Below are 6,000 nucleotides of genomic sequence, written 5' to 3' on the forward strand. Positions count from 1 at the left end.
ATTTCTGGAATGCCCGTTTTTGTTGTTGCGTTGGAGTGTTTCCTGGAGCGGGTTTTTGTTTTATTGGACCGCCGTGTGGACATATTGTGCAATTAAAGCCCAAAACAATTGCGATTTATTGCTGTGAGATACAGCTGATTTACTGTTTTGTTCTGTGCATTTTTCATCCATTTCCTAACCGAGCATTGGGACCCATTCATTTCGTATTTAAATATGGTTCAATTGAAATAAATTAACCTGCAGTTGGAGTAGGAACAGTTACTAAACGCCCCCTTCCTAGGTGTGCTCTGAGCATTAAAAAAAATCTACGGGCGGGTCTTACTTTGAGCTTGGTTGGTACAGCCATCCAGGCGAACAGGTACCGCGATAGTAATCGTGCCACAAAATTACGTCTCCCATGGAAAAGGGCCCCAAGGTAGGTTACGGTCCGCAGATAGATGTGATTCGTGAGCGATAAAAGGCCTTCCACATGAGCAATCGATTGCACATCGAGATACGCGAGACGCCGAAAACTTGTTTCTGTGGCAGCCGTGTTTCGTGTGTCCGGGCCGAGATTTTCGAACACGGGAAATTTGTTGGCCAGCCGCGCAGCACTGCTATGCTAATCGGCTGCTAACCTTTTCCACCAGCGCCTGCAACGTGAAGGACATGACGCCGGAAAATGAGAGCATGCGGGACAGTTCTGCAGGGCGTACTAGGCTGGCGGCAGGTACTTTATGGCTAATTTTATCTTAATTTGATTTCGAAGATAAAATAAATAAGCGTACGTAGAGTGCGCGCCGGTTCTCTTGGAGCTCGATCGATGGCGCTTAGTGTACGCGAGTGTAGCGCCACCTGGTGGGATTGACGCAGAAGCACGAAGGCGCGTGTCACAGCGTGGCATCGAGTTTTTTCGGGGATTGGCTTTGCTGACGTTGTACAGGTTTTAGGTAGACAGGTACACACGCAAACCTTTGGACAACCTACAGTCCGGACATTGATGTTCGATACGGCGGCGGCAACTCTGTTGCGCTTACTCGACTCCGAACTCTTGAAAGCCTCACAAGTGGATGTAGATGTTAATGTGACAAGCAACACAGCTGGGCGGCGGATAGTTCGGAAGCAGCTCGCGGAACCAGGAACGAACGGCCACCAAAACCATGGAACCGTATTAGCCAACGTCAAACCAAGGAAAGCAAAAAAACTGGAGCAATAATCATAAACTGTTCCCTCCACAGCGCTCCCAACAGCAGGCTCCCGCTGTCGATCACTCCTGTCCAACTGTCGTCCACGGCAGGGGAAAAACGGGCCCACCGCACCGAATGGAAAGCTGCATGTTTATTTTTAATGCCTGTTTTGACTCGGTCTGCTCCGGATAGCTTCGGAGTGACTTGCGGGCGGAGTGACTACACGCGGCAAACGTTATTAAACAACAATAAACGGCGACGGGCGAGAGCGGGTCGACGGTTTTTGGCCGCAGAGAAAACACAGTGTCCCCGGCGATAGCGCAACGGTAAGACAAACGACAGAGCTAGAACATAATACGATTTGCACGAGATATTAATGGGCCGATACCTGCCGCTCGAGCGGGCCGTTCCGTTTGTCAGTGCCGGCCGGCCGCATGTTTTTGCTGCTTGTAATTAGGTAAGTTTCGTGGGGTTTATGTCCGCCGACATGATCCCCAGAGCGGTTCCTGGTTGGTGGTGGCTTCTCGCAAAGACGGGTGGAAAATCGATTTGTAAGCGCCAGTCCTGGGACCGGGACCAAGTACAACTTGCTGCCCCTAAGGTGGCAGATACTTGTCAGTCACTCAGTGGTGGCGGGCTTTGACTTCCAAATGAGTTGAGGGCTGTTTGTTTGTGGGGAAATTGGTTGATGACTCATTCTTGCTGGCAACGGTGGGCGATCTCGGAAAAGAGCAGTATGCCGACGTGTACATCTTCGATGTGCCGCTTACAGGATCGTGATCTTTCAAGAAATTTAAGCACTGAGCCCTCCTGCCAAGCGGCCTCATACTACAATGTAGTTATTATCACGTCCACGGGCAGGGCCAGCTGATGACCTAAAATTCATGCGTTACTGATCAAAAATTTATGACCCACTCAACTCCCAACCAACCATCCCCACCGGTGCACAAGTGAACGAAGAAAGTCAGTCACAAAGCGGAACCTACCAGTTCCTTCTTACTCCACTCGCATCTCCAGATCCTCTCGATTGCTTGGAGCAGAAAATTTCACCGCAAAAAAAATCTACAGCGCAGATCCTCAGAAGAGTGCAGTGAAATTGGGGCGTTTTACAAGCACAGATACACACAGGCTCACACGGAGAGCGTTTACCTGACTGTGCGAAATTCGTTTTTAATTAAATCAGTTCCAAAATGTCAGCACCCGGTGTCCGTGGTTCACTGTTGGTTATTCGATGGGGTTTTTTTTCTCTCTCTCTCTCTGAGGTCGACCGAAGATCAGCCGGGTTAAGCTCGGTACCGCAAGGAAGCGGGATCACATCCTCACGGATAAAGTGGTCGCATCATCGACCCCTCCCTAAGGTGGCGGTCATCCTGGACCGACCCGAAAAACCGAACGCAAATATTTTATTATCCGAAACGATACATTAATTATGACATCAAGATAAAAATTAAGAAATTTTGCGCAATGATAAATCGGTTTTAAATATTAATAAATTGCAATTGCATGGTAACTGGGAGGGTTCCCCACTAAATGATACGGTTTAAAGATTTTGCACACGGTCGCAACACGACCACTACTACAAGGCAGCGGCACCGGCACCGATCACCGCCGGGGACATCTTTGGGAGCGAAAGTGAACCATCGCACGGTTGGACAGAGAGTGGACATTTTGAGGGATGAATTGATGATAAGAGTTTGAGATGAGAAGTAGTCGTAAAGTACTTGCCTTTAAGGAAAGGAGTCTCATTTTCCAGAAATACCAAGTAATCCGTGGGGCCTTGTCGATCAAGTCTCTTTCTCCAAAAGGACTTATTTACCAAAAGACCTCGAAGTCCAAGGGAACTCTTCGTCCGAGGAGCATCATTTATCTAGAGATGTTGTCATCGAAAAGCCATCGCGATCGAGGCCTTGTCTAAAAGGTCGAGTTATGCCCGGGGTTTTAAAAGGCTCCAAGAGGCATGCTCAGAGTCGTTCTCTCTACAGGCCCTCTGAAGACAGGGTTTCTTTGCCATATTCTAGATCTCGTCGTTCAAGGAGCTTCTTGTACCAAGGAATCTTATCGTAAGAGACGTCGCGAGTGCCTTGTCATACGCATGGTCTAGTTGTGCATGGGCTCTACAAAGGTTCCTATATGCCATACCATCTGGCGATTAATTTAAGATGACCTCCTCATTCCAGGACCCTCATCTACCTAGAGATGTTGTCGTTAGAGATGTTTTATTGTCTAAGGAGAGTGAATGTCTAATTGTCGGAATAGAGCCTTGTTATGTACGACAGTTCTAGTTGTGCACGGGCTGTAAATAGGTTCCAAGAGTCATGCTCAGAGTAATTCTCCGTAGAGTTGAGGTCTTCTCAAGGCCTCATGATGAATCTTGGCGTTGCTAGAGCTTTATCGTCTCTAAGGTCTAGTTGTGTATAGGCACTAAAAGATTCTACTCAGAAGTCCTAATGATAATCGTTGGAAACTTTGGTTTCAAGATATTTTGTGTTAATATTAAAACAAATTTATTAAATTTAATTCTAATAATATATTCTGAAAAAAATAATTAAAATAATATAATACTGATTTTTCTGTCCTAAACTTTCCCACCATGCCATTGAAGACAGTGCAAAAGCAGTGCAGTGGGACGATACCGGAAGGTTTCCCTTTTCCAACACCAACACACACCCGGTCGACGATGATGATGATGCTCCTAAGTAGGTATGGAAAGAAAAATTGCACCTCGCTCGATCACTCTCGGCCGCCGTGGAACACCGTGGAAAGGGCTTGCGAATATGCACCGAGGATGCGTATAAGCGTAAACATAATAAATTTGTGCATGTAACGGTTCAAGTCCTAAGGGAGTAGTCCGCTTCGAGAGGAAACGAGAAGGAAATTGTTACCCAAAAGTGCACCGAAAAGATGAAGCCTTTTCGGGGAGGAGGAAGCCTTTATCGTTTTCTTCGGACTCGGTTTCACGTGCAGTTTTTTTGCCACGGCTTACGGAGGGGTCCGCTTTTGGTGCCTTAATTCCACACACATTTTCAATCGCGAACCATTTATCATCGGCCCCGGGTTGCATGACGACGCGCCGGGCCAGAGCGCGACAAGGGAAAAAAATCGCTTTGCCATACCGAAGTCCTTTATCTGGCGGTATAAATCAGTTATTGAATAATCACCTGTAACCTGTAATCAATATGTTGTCGATCGCGGAACCGATACAGAGAAGGTGGTGGGATGCGATGTTGTGTTTTTTTGTTGCAAAGAAGCAAAACGGTTCCCCCCTTTTTTCGGGGTGTTTTGTTTTTGGAATCGAATCCTTTAAAGCGACACAAATTTGATTGAGATTTTTCGCTTCACTATCAGCATGTCAAGGGGAAAACAAGCTATAGTATCTTAACTAAAAGATTACTTTTCAGATGCGATAACGATTTCGCTCTCGAGACCCCTGCAGGACACAAAAAAGTAAGGGCAAAATGTCCGGTTTCTTTTTATGGTAATTTCAATGCAATATCTCTGATTCGCAAAGATAAACCACCAAGCGATAACCGTTAAAGTTACGGAGGACGTGATAAACGAAGCCAACCGGGGTGGATCGACTTTTTTTAGCGATTTTATACAGTGAAAATGGCAACTATTATGTACTGTTGTAGGTTGATAATATTCAGCTCAACCCGTAATGCGATCACGTGGGTGAAGCAATTTCTTCCATCACGCGTGAAATACTTTCGGTGAAATCCGGAATGCATCTGGCTGGCCCCCAAAACTATGGGGGCCAAAAACAAGGGCAAATATTTGGACATATCTGCCCTCATCCCATTTATCATTCGCCGGTCGAAAATGGAACGGAACGAATCGCTACAAGCCCCCAATTTCACTCTCATCGACTTTGACACATTACTCACGATCGAAAGGGCCACGTCCTTCGTGCAATTGATATGTAGCATGGATGCATTTCTTGGGATGATCCTATCCGAGCGGGATCAAGCCCCAAAAGTCAACATCATCCATCGTGAAGACCGATCGATCGGGTGACTCCCCCAACGGAGCACTCTTACAGGGGTTTCCCGTTCGAGAAATGAGCGTCCTCAGAGCTCAGACTATACAGTTCAAGAAAATTTTCTTGAAAGTCCTCTCTTTTATTCTAGTATAACCGTTGGAAGGGATTACATCAGGTTTGCCCACACTCGTCAAGAAAAATTTCTAGCAAGAAGAGTTTGTCGGATGCGTTGAGGGATCTCGGCAGATTCATTACATGATGTCTTCAAAAGCTTCCTTACGTCCCTTTGTCTTCTTTGTCTCTACAATCTCGGGAGGTCTTAGCCTGCCATTTCTGTCAGTCAGGAATGGGAAGGCGGTCTGGTTGAGATTTGATCCCCATTCCTGCCGAGTGAAGACTGACGCCTCTATCTCCTCGGCCACCGGACTACCCTAATTCCTGATTTGATTTGCTTTAAGCTCTTTGGTTAGGACACTCATCTACACCTTATTAACCTGACTCCAATGCAAAGTTTCAATAAAAAAAAAATCCCTAACTTGTCCATATTCATTCAGACAACACTGCGATAATGTTAATTATTAATAAAGTTGAAAATTTATATGATCTCAATATAATAGCAGAGAATCTTGCGAAACAGACATTTGTTCTATCACAAGCAAACATTGTTAAATCTCAGCACCTTTAAGGCACTTGGACCTTATTTACAAGACCCTGGTAAACCCTGCACACCCTGCACTTTGCACTTGGCATGCCTGCCGTGGTTGAGAGCCCTTTTTGCCGGGCGTCCCCCAGCTCCCTTTAGCATCATCAATCGCATTCAGCCAATAATTACCGCCTGTTTGTGTGCGCGTTTTC

The sequence above is a fragment of the Anopheles stephensi genome, chromosome 3, assembly GCF_013141755.1.
Source record: "Anopheles stephensi strain Indian chromosome 3, UCI_ANSTEP_V1.0, whole genome shotgun sequence".
Taxonomy (NCBI): Eukaryota; Metazoa; Arthropoda; class Insecta; order Diptera; family Culicidae; genus Anopheles; species Anopheles stephensi.